General features: G+C 41.8%; 2 non-coding genes across 2 annotated transcripts; both read right to left on the bottom strand.

The window, feature by feature from the left end:
* Window positions 1-364: 364 nt before the first annotated feature.
* On the bottom strand, window positions 365-472 carry LOC112739237 (small nucleolar RNA R71). The gene has a single exon (XR_003170174.1). It is a non-coding gene; the product is annotated as a small nucleolar RNA R71 (small nucleolar RNA).
* Window positions 473-10,092: 9,620 nt separating this feature from the next.
* Window positions 10,093-10,200, bottom strand: LOC112738621 (small nucleolar RNA R71). Its single transcript, XR_003169571.1, has one exon. It is a non-coding gene; the product is annotated as a small nucleolar RNA R71 (small nucleolar RNA).
* Between the last annotated feature and the right edge of the window lie 626 nt (window positions 10,201-10,826).

Raw genomic sequence — 10,826 nt, 5'->3', positions numbered from 1 at the left:
GATGCTTGGTGACTTTACTGCACCTAATTCCAATTTACATGGAAGAAGCATCTCCATTCCTGCCATTGGAGCAAACAACTTTGAGCTGAAACCTCAATTAGTTTCTCTGATGCAGCAGAACTGCAAGTTTCATGAACTTCCATCTGAAGATCCTTTTCAGTTCTTAACTGAATTCTTGTAGATATATGATACTGTTAAGACTAATGGAGTAGATCCTGAAGTCTACAGGCTCATGCTTTTTCCTTTTGCTGTAAGAGACAGAGCTAGATTATGGTTGGATTCTCAACCCAAAGACAGCCTGAACTCTTGGGATAAGCTGGTCACGGCTTTCTTAGCCAAGTACTTTCCTCCTCAAAAGCTGAGCAAGCTTAGAGCTGATGTTCAAACCTTCAGACAGAAAGAAGGTGAATCCCTCTATGAAGCTTGGGAAAGATACAAACAGATGACCAAAAAGTGTCCTTCTGACATGCTTTCAGAATGGACCATCCTGGATATATTCTATGATGGTTTATCTGAGCTATCAAAGATGTCACTGGACACTTCTGCAGGTTGATCCATTCACCTAAAGAAAACGCCTGCAGAAGCTCAAGAACTCATTGACATGGTTGCTAATAACCAGTTCATGTACACTTCTGAAAGGAATCCTATGAATAATGGGATGCCTATGAAGAAGGGAGTTCTTGAAGTTGATACTCTGAATGCCATATTGGCTCAGAATAAAATATTGACTCAGCAAGTCAATATGATCTCTCAGAGTCTGCATGGAATGCAAGCTGCATCCAATAGTACTCAAGAGGCTTCTTATGAAGAAGAAGCTTATGATCCTGAGAACCCTGCAATAGCAGAGGTGAATTACTTAGGTGAACCTTATGGAAACACCTATAACTCATCATGGAGAAATCATCCAAATTTCTCATGGAAGGATCAAAAGCCTCAACAAGGCTTTAATAATGGTGGAAGAAATAGGTTTAACAATAATAAACCTTTTTCATCATCCACTCAGCAACAGACAGAGAACTCTGAACAAAATACTTCTAATTTAGCAAACTTAGTCTCTGATCTGTCCAAGGCCACTGTAAGTTTCATGAATGAAACAAGATCTTTCATTAGAAATTTGGAAGCACAAGTGGGCCAGCTGAGTAAAAGGATCACTGAAATCCCTCCCAGTACTCTCCCAAGCAATACAGAAGAGAATCCAAAAGGAGCATGCAAGGCCATTGACATAAGCAAAATGGCCGAACCCAATGAGGGAGAGGAGGACGTGAATCCCAAGGAGGAAGACCTCCTGGGACGTCCAGTGACCAATAAGGAGCTTCCCTCTGAGGAACCAAAGGAATCTGAGGCTCATCTAGAGACCATAGAGATTCCATTGAACCTCCTTATGCCCTTCATGAGCTCTGATGAGTATTCCTCTTCTGAAGAGAATGAGGATGTTACTGAAGAGCAAACTGCCAAGTTTCTTGGTGCAATCATGAAGCTGAATGCCAAATTATTTGGCATTGATACTTGGGAAGTTGAACCTCCCTTGTTCATCAATGAACTAAGTGATCTGGATCAACTGACATTGCCTCAGAAGAGACAGGATCCTGGAAAGTTCATAATACCCTGTACCATAGGCACCATGATCTTTAAGGCCCTGTGTGACCTTGGTTCAGGGATAAACCTCATGCCCTCTCTGTAATAGAGAAACTGGGAATCTATGGGGTGCAAGCTGCTAAAATCTCATTAGAGATGGCAGACAGTTCAAGAAAATAGGCTTATGGACAAGTAGAGGACGTGTTAGTAAAGGTTAAAGGCCTTTACATCCCTGCTGATTTCATAGTCCTGGATACTGGAAAGGAAGAGGATGAATCCATCATCCTAGGAAGACCTTTCCTGGCCACAGCAAGAGCTGTGATTGATGTTGACAGAGGTGAAATAGTCCTTCAATGGAATAAGGACTCCCTTGTGTTTAAAACTCAAGGATCTCCCTCTGCAACCATGGAGAGGAAGCAGAAAAAGCTTCTCTCAAAGCAAAGTCAACCAGAGCTCCCACAGTCAAACTCTAAGTTTGGTGTTGGGAGGCCACAACCAAACTCTAAGTTTGGTGTTGAACTCCCATATCCAAACTCTAAGTTTGGTGTTGGAGAGTTTCAACAATGCTCTGAACATCTGTGAGGCTCCATGAGAGCCCACTGTCAAGCTATTGACATTAAAGAAGCGCTTGTTGGGAGGCAACCCAATTCTTTATCTAACTATATTTTTTTTAATTATATGTCTTTATAGGTTCATGATCATGTGGAGTCACAAAATAAATATAAAAATTGAAAACGGAATCAAAAACAGCAGAAGAAAAATCACACCCTGGAGGAGCATCTGTCTGGCGTTCAGCGCCAGAACAGAGCATGGTTCTGGCGCTGAACGCCCAAAATGGGCAGCTTCTGGGCGCTGAACGCCAGAACAGGCATGGTTCTGGCGTTCAACGCCAGAAATGGCACACAAATTGGCGTTGAACGCCCAAAATGGCCACCAACCTGGCGCTGAACGCCCAGAGTTGTGTGCAAAGGCATTTTTACATGCCTAATGGGTGCAGGGATGTAAATCTTTGAACACCTCAGGATCTGTGGACCCCACAGGATCCACTCAGGACCTGTGGACCCCACAGGATCCCCACCTACCTCCACTCACTTCTTCTCACCACTCTCTTTCACACAATCACCTTAAACTCTCTTCCCCATCACCTCTTCACCACTCACATCCATCCACTCTTCCCCATAAACCTACCTCATAAACTCCACCTACCTTCAAAATTTAAAACCAATTTCCCACCCAAACCCACCCATATGGCCGAAACCTTTCCCTCCTCCCTTCTCTATATAAAGCCCTCCATTCTTCATCAAATTCACACAACACACCCCTCTACACCCTTCTTGGCCGAAACACTCACCCTCTCCCTCTCCTCCATTTCTTCTTCTTCTTCATCTATTCTTTCTTTTATTGCTCGAGGGCGAGCAAAATTCTAAGTTTGGTGTGGTAAAAGCATAAGCTTTTTGTTTTTCCATTACCATTGATGGCACTTAAGACCGGAGAATCCTCTAGAAAGGGGAAAGGGAAGACAAAAGCTTCCACATCCGAGTCATGGGAGATGGAAAGGTTCATCTCCAAAGCCCAAAAAGACCACTTCTATGATGTTGTGGCCAAGAAGAAGGTGATCCCTGAGGTCCCTTTCAAACTCAAAAGAAATGAGTATCCGGAGATCCGACAAGTCGGCATCCTAATGGTTCAAGATTTCTATGCCAATGCATGGATCACCAAGAACCATGATCAATGTAAGAACCCGGATCCAAAGAACTATGTTACAATGGTTCGGGGGAAATACTTAGATTTTAGTCCGGAAAATGTGAGGTTGGCGTTCAACTTGCCAAACATGGAAGAGAACGCACGCCCCTACACAAGGAGAGTCAACTTTGATCAAAGGTTGGACCAAGTCCTTATGGACATATGTGTAGAAGGAGCTCAATGGAAGGTTGACTCCAAAGGCAAGCCGGTTCAACTAAGAAGATTGGACCTCAAGCCTGTAGCTAGAGGATGGTTGGAGTTTATTCAATGCTCAATCATTCCCACTAGCAACCGGTCTGAAGTTACTATAGACCGGGCCATCATGATCCATAGCATCATGATTGGAGAAGAGGTGGAAGTTCATGAGATTATACCTCAAGAACTCTACAAGGTGCCTGACAAGTCCTCCACCATGGCAAGGTTAGCCTTTCCTCACCTCATTTGCCACCTATGCAATTCGGCTGGGGTTGACATAGAGAGAGATATCCTCATTAAAGAGGACAAGCCCATCACTAAGAAAAAGATGGAGCAAGCAAGAGAGCCCAGTCATGGAGCTCAAGAGGCGCAAGAAACTCATTTCCATGAGATCCCAGAGATGCCTCAAATACACTTTCCTCCACAAAATTATTGGGAGCAATTCAACACCTCCCTAGGAGAATTGAGTTCCAATATGGGACAACTAAGGGTGGAACATCAAGAGCACTCCATCATGCTTCATGAAATAAGAGAAGATCAAAAAGCAATGAGGGAGGAGCAACAAAGACAAGGAAGAGACATAGAAGAGCTCAGGGACATCATTGGTTCCTCAAGAAGGAAACGCCACCATCACTAAGGTGGATTCATTCCTTGTTCTTATTTCTTCTATTTTTTCGTTTTCTATGTTGTGTGCTTATACATGTTTGTGTCTTCATTATATGATCATTAGTAGTTAGTAACTTTGTCTTAAAGTTATGAATGTCCTATGAATCCATCACCTCTCTTAAATGAAAAATGTTTTAATTCAAAAGAACAAGAAGTACATGAGTTTCGAATTTATCCTTGAACTTAGCTTAATTATATTGATGTGGTGACAATGGTTCTTGTTTTCTGAATGTATGCTTGAACAGTGCATATGTCTTTTGAAGTTGTTGTTTAAGAATGTTAAATATGTTGGCTCTTGAAAGAATGATGACTAGGAGACATGTTATTTGATAATCTGAAAAATCATAAAAATGATTCTTGAAGCAAGAAAAAGCAGCAAAGAACAAAGCTTGCAGAAAAAAAAAGAGAGAAAAAAAAGGGGGGCGAAAAAAATAGAAGAAAAAAAATAGAAAGAAAAAGAAAAAGCAAGCAGAAAAAGCCAATAACCCTTAAAACCAAAAGGCAAGGGCAAATAAAAAGGATCCCAAGGCTTTGAGCATCAGTGGATAGGAGGGCCTAAAGGAATAAAATCCTGGTCTAAGCGGCTAAACCAAGCTGTCCCTAACCATGTGCTTGTGGCGTGTAGGTGTCAAGTGAAAACTTGAGACTGAGCGGTTAAAGTCAAGGTCCAAAGCAAAAAAAGAGTGTGCTTAAGAACCCTGGACACCTCTAATTGGGGACTTTAGGAAAGCTGAGTCACAATCTGAAAAGGTTCACCCAATTATGTGTCTGTGGCATTTATGTATCCGGTGGTAATACTGGAAAACAAAGTGCTTAGGGCCACGGCCAAGACTCATAAAGAAGCTGCGTTCAAGAATCATCATACTGAACTAGGAGAATCAATAACACTATCTAAAATCTGAGTTCCTATAGATGCCAATCATTCTGAACCTCAATGGATGAAGTGAGATGCCAAAACTATTCAAGAGGCAAAAAGCTATAAGTCCCGCTCATTTGATTGGAGCTATGTTTCATTGATAGTTTGGAATTTATAGTATATTCTCTTCTTTTTATACTATTTGATTTTCAGTTGCTTGGGGACAAGCAACAATTTAAGTTTGGTGTTGTGATGAGCGGATAATTTATACGCTTTTTGACATTGTTTTTAGTAGGATCTAGTTACTTTTAGGGATGTTTTCATTAGTTTTTATGTTAAATTCACATTTCTGGACTTTACTATGAGTTTGTGTGTTTTTCTGTGATTTCAGGTATTTTCTTGCTGAAATTGAGGGGCTTGAGCAGAAATCAGATTCAGAGGTTGAAGAAGGACTGCTGATGCTGTTGGATTCTGACCTTCCTGCACTCAAAATGGATTTTTCTGGAGCTACAGAACTCGAAATGGTGCGCTTCCAATTGCGTTGGAAAGTAGACATCCAGGGCTTTCCAGCAATATATAATAGTCCATACTTTGGCCAAGAATAGATGACGTAAACTGGCGTTCAAAGCCAGCTTTCTGCCCAAATCTGGCGTCCAGTGCCAGAAAAGGAGCCAAAACCAGAGTTGAACGCCCAAACTGGCACAAAAGCTGGCGTTCAACTCCATGAAGGACCTCTACACGTGCAACACTCAAGCTCAGCCCAAGCACACACCAAGTGGGCCCCGGAAGTGGATTTATGCATCAATTACTTACTCATGTAAACCCTAGTAGCTAGTTTATTATAAATAGGACCTTTTACTAGTCTTTTTGACAATCTTTGATCCTGGATTGTATTTTGATCCTGTGATCACATTTTAGGGGGCTGGCCATCTCGGCCATACCTGGACCTTTCACTTATGTAATTTTAATGGTAGAGTTTCTACACTCCATAGATTAAGGTGTGGAGCTCTGCTGTTCCTCAAAGATTAATGCAAAGTACTACTGTTTTCTATTCAATTCATCTTATTTCGCTTCTAAGATATCCATTCGCACCCAAGAACATGATGAAGGTGATGATTATGTGTGACGCTCATCACCATTCTCCCCTATGAACACGTGCTTGACAAACACTTCCGTTCTACTTGAAATAAGCTAGAATGAATATCTCTTAGATCTCCTAACCAGAATCTTCGTGGCGTAAGCTAGAATGATGGCGGCATTCAAGAGAATCCGGAAAGTCTAAACCTTGTCTATGGTATTCTGAGTAGGATTCAATAATTGAATGACTGTGACGAGCTTCAAACTCGCGAGTGCTGGGTGTTAGTGACAGACGCAAAAGGAGGGTGAATCCTATTCCAGCATGATCGAGAACCAACAGATGATTAGCCGTGCTGTGACAGAGCATGTGAGCATATTTTTCACTGAGAGGAGAGGATGTAGCCACTGACAACGGTGATGCCCTTGCATAAAGACAGCCATGGAAAGGAGTAAGACTGATTGGATGAAGATAGCAGGAAAGCAGAGGTTCAGAGGAACGAAAGCATCTCCATTCGCTTATCAGAAATTCTCACCAATGAATTACATAAGTATTTCTATCCCTATTTTATTATATTAAATTCGAAAACACCATTATCAATTTATATCTGCCTAACTGAGATTTGCAAGGTGACCATAGCTTGCTTCATACCAACAATCTCCGTGGGATTCGACCCTTACTCGCGTAAGGTATTACTTGGACGACCCAGTGCACTTGCTGGTTAGTTGTATCGAAGTTGTGAACCATGGTATTGGCACCATGTTCTTGGCGCCATTGCCAGGGAAAGAAAGAGCCATGAATTTTACATAATCAAAGTGTAATCACGATTGCGCGTACCAAGTTGCTCACGTTGCCAGGGATTGTTTGAGCCTGGACATCACAATTTCGTGCACCAGTGAGCATGATGAAAAGGAACCTCAACTTGAGGCAAAAAGTGAACTGAAGCCTCTTCCATCTCATTTGAAGTATGCTTTTTTAGAAGACAACAAAAAGTTTCCGGTCATTATTGCTAGTGAGCTTTCGAGTGAAGAAGAAGAAAAGCTCCTAGATGTTCTAAGAAGGTACAAGAAGGCAATTGGTTGGAGCCTAGCTGATATTGTGGGAATTGACCCTCGCAAATGCATGCATCATATATTTCTCCAAGAGGGAGCTAGGCCGGTTAGGCAACCGCAAAGGAGGCTCAACCCAACCATCTTTGATGTGGTAAAGAAGGAGGTCACTAGGCTACTTGTTGCGGGTATCATATACCCAATTTTTGACAGTGAATGGGTGAGCCCGGTCCAGGTTGTTTCCAAGAAATCGGGCATTACTGCGGTTAAGAAGGATGATGGTGGAGTGGTCACCAAGAGAGTACAAAATGCGTGGCGAGTGTGCATCGACTATAGAAGATTGAACGCCGCTACAGGAAAGGACCACTACCCTTTGCCCTTTATCGATCAGATGTTGGACCGTTTGGTGGGTAAATCCCATTATTGCTTTCTTGATGGATTCACTGGTTACTTCCAGATTCACATTGCTCCTGAAGATCAGGAAAAGACCACATTCACTTGCCCTTTTGGCACCTTTGCCTATAAAAGGATGCCATTTGGACTATGTAATGCACCTACTACTTTTCAGCGGTGTATGACCAGTGTCTTTTCCGATCTAATGGAGAATTGTCTGGAAGTCTTTATGGATGACATCAGTATTTATGGAACTTCATTTGACTGTTGCTTAGAGAACTTGGCCAAGGTCTTAGCTAGATTTGTTGACACTAACCTTGTCTTGAATTTTGAGAAATGTCACTTTATGGTAAGGCAAGGTATAGTGTTAGGATATGTAGTATCTCATGAAGGCATTTCTGTAGACCCAGATGATAAACCACTATTTTATGGTTTATAATGTGTTTAATTGTGTGGTTTTATCATGATTTTTACCCACTGATTCATATGATTAGCATGCATTTATATTTCCTTCCTAAAATTATTACATGATTAAAAACTTGCCCCCTAGAGACTTTTAATTACGCATTTTAATTCTCCTTTATTCCATTCGATGTCGTGATCTGTGTGTTAAGTATTTCAGGCTTTATAGGGCATGAATGAATTGGAGATTGGAAAGGAAGCTTGCAAAAATGGAAGGAACATAAGAAATTGAGGAGATGACCAGCGAGAAGTGACGCATCCGCATGGCTCACGCGACCGCGCGAAAGAGAGGAAATCGCAGTGACGCAGCCGCATGGCTCACGCGACCGCGCGGATTGGAATAGCACAGGTGACGCGGAGGCGTGGACGACGCGCCCGCGTGGAAAATCAAAACGCCGAATGACGCGTCCGCATGAATGACGCGATCGCGTGACGTGCGTGATCTGCATAATCTGCAGAATTCGCTAGGGGCGATTTTGGGCCCTGTTTTGACCCAGTTTTCGGCCCGAAAAAGCAGACTAGAGCCAGAGGACATGCAGAAACCGACAACAACATTCATTCTACACAGTTTTAGTTTTAAGATCTAGTTTTACTCCTCCTCTAGGTTTTTCTCTCTACACATTCATAGTTCTTAGGATTTTATTTCTATTGCTTTTTGCATTGGGATATTGAGAAGTGTTATTAGCTCATCAAGACTTCGTCATTCTTGTTTGTTTTCTTTACTTGGCTTTACTCTTCCATGTCCTTTAATTTACTCAATTTTACTATTGGATTATTTTAGAATTTATCAATACAAGAGTTACCATTATTTTTATTTGATTCCCTTGAATTTTATTTATCATGTCTTTCTTTAATTCTCTTTTCTATGTTATGAATTTCACATTCACAATGAGCGAGTAGTTCTCTAACTTGATGGGGAGTCGATTGAAAGGAACCCTTGAGTTGGAAGGCTCAAAGGAGAAATTGTAATTGGGCTTATTGTTGGATTGCTCTCTAGTCACTAACGCCAGTCCTTCCAAGTAAGCGGATTGGGACTTGTGAATAGAAACAGCATTCCAACTTGTTTGACTTTCCCTTACCTAGTAAGGGATAACTAAACAGAACAACCTTCAATTATCAATTAATCTTGAGAGTACTGCAACAAGAATAGGGCTTCCAACTAATCTACTCCCAGTCAAGGCTTTTATTTAAATTACTTAATTTCTCCAATTTAATTTCCTGTTTATTAAACTCAAACTCTTTTCAAAAACATCTGATTAATAAAATAGAACACCTTTCTGCAACTCGTTGGGAGACGACCTGGGATTCATACTCCCAGTATTTTAATTTTAATTCATACTCGTTGGTTAAGAACTATACTTGCAGCGCATATTTTATAACAATTCTTGACTCGCCAATTTCTGCCACGTCAATTTTTGGCGCCGTTACCGGGGAGTTGCAATAGAGTGCTAAAGTTATTAATTGGAATTTATTTATTTGCATTTTATTTTATCTTGCTACTATGAGCTGCTTGTTTCTTTCGCTAGATGACGCGTTCACTTCCTGATCCAAGCTTGCCAGTATTCGATCCTGAGATTGAGAGAACTATTTCACGAATAAGGCAAGCTCGGCATCAGTTAGTCCTCTCTGAGGGCGGATCTGAAACGTCATTTGAGGAAGAAACCAGCCCACGTTCTACTGATTCGGTTGATTTACGTGTAGGTGACATGGCAGAACCTAGGAGAGTTACTATCCAGGAGGCTGGAGCCCCTGATTTTACAATGCAACTGTTTCAAGCGCATCACCCAGCGGTGGCTACAGACTTTGAAATAAAGACCATGCTGCTCAATTTGATGCCCAAGTTTCATGGCTTACCTGCTCAAGAGCCTATCAAGCACCTAAGAGATTTTCAAGCAGCCTGTTCTACTATCAGGGGTGATGGTGCAGATGAAACTTCAATTCTGCTAAAAGCTTTCCCGTTTTCTCTTGAGGGAAAGGCAAGAGAGTGGTACTACACTCAACCCGCAGCAACTGTATCCAACTGGGATACACTTAGAAGAGAATTTTTGGAAAAATTCTTTCCAGCTGAAGTTACTGATAAACTAAGGAAAGACATTTCCATGATTATTCAGGATGAATGGGAGACTCTCTATGAATACTGGGAGCGCTTCAATAATCTTCTGGAAGCTTGCCCCCACCATATGATTGACAAGATAGTGTTACTCGGTTACGTCACACAGGGCATGAGGCCCCAAGATAAGACCACATCGGAAAGTGCTAGAAATGGGTCTATAAAAAAGTACAAGACCACTGATGAGGCATGGCAATTAATCAGCGACTTAGCTGAATCCACTCGGAATCACAGGCAGAAACAAAGCCATTCAAAAGCTGTTGCAGAAGTATCCTCTAGCAGAGAGACTGCTGCTCTAACTCAGAGTATCTATGAAATGACCAACTTGCTGAAGCAAATGCAATTGAATCAACAACAAGTTCAGCAAGCTCAACCTTCTCCACCACAGCAAAGCCAACAGTTAGTCCCACAGAGAGTTTACGGAATCTGTGCTGATTATAGCCATTATACTGATGAATGTCCACAGCTCCAACAGGAAGACAACACCGTGGCAGCCACTCATAACTTCTATAACTGCGCCAACAAGGGTACAACCAAGGTGGTAATTACAGCCATGGATGGTAGGACAATTCTAACCAAAATTGGAGGGACAATAATAACAGAGGAGGCAGAGACAATCAGGGAAATCAGAGGTGGAATAATAATAACAACAGGCAGTAGAACCAGAACCAGCCCTACAGAGCACCTCACCTGAGGCAATCC

This window comes from Arachis hypogaea, chromosome 13 (genome assembly GCF_003086295.3).
Source record: "Arachis hypogaea cultivar Tifrunner chromosome 13, arahy.Tifrunner.gnm2.J5K5, whole genome shotgun sequence".
NCBI lineage: Eukaryota > Viridiplantae > Streptophyta > Magnoliopsida > Fabales > Fabaceae > Arachis > Arachis hypogaea.
The sequence above is the reverse complement of the archived record's forward strand: the minus strand, read 5'-3'. Positions and strand labels throughout refer to the sequence as shown.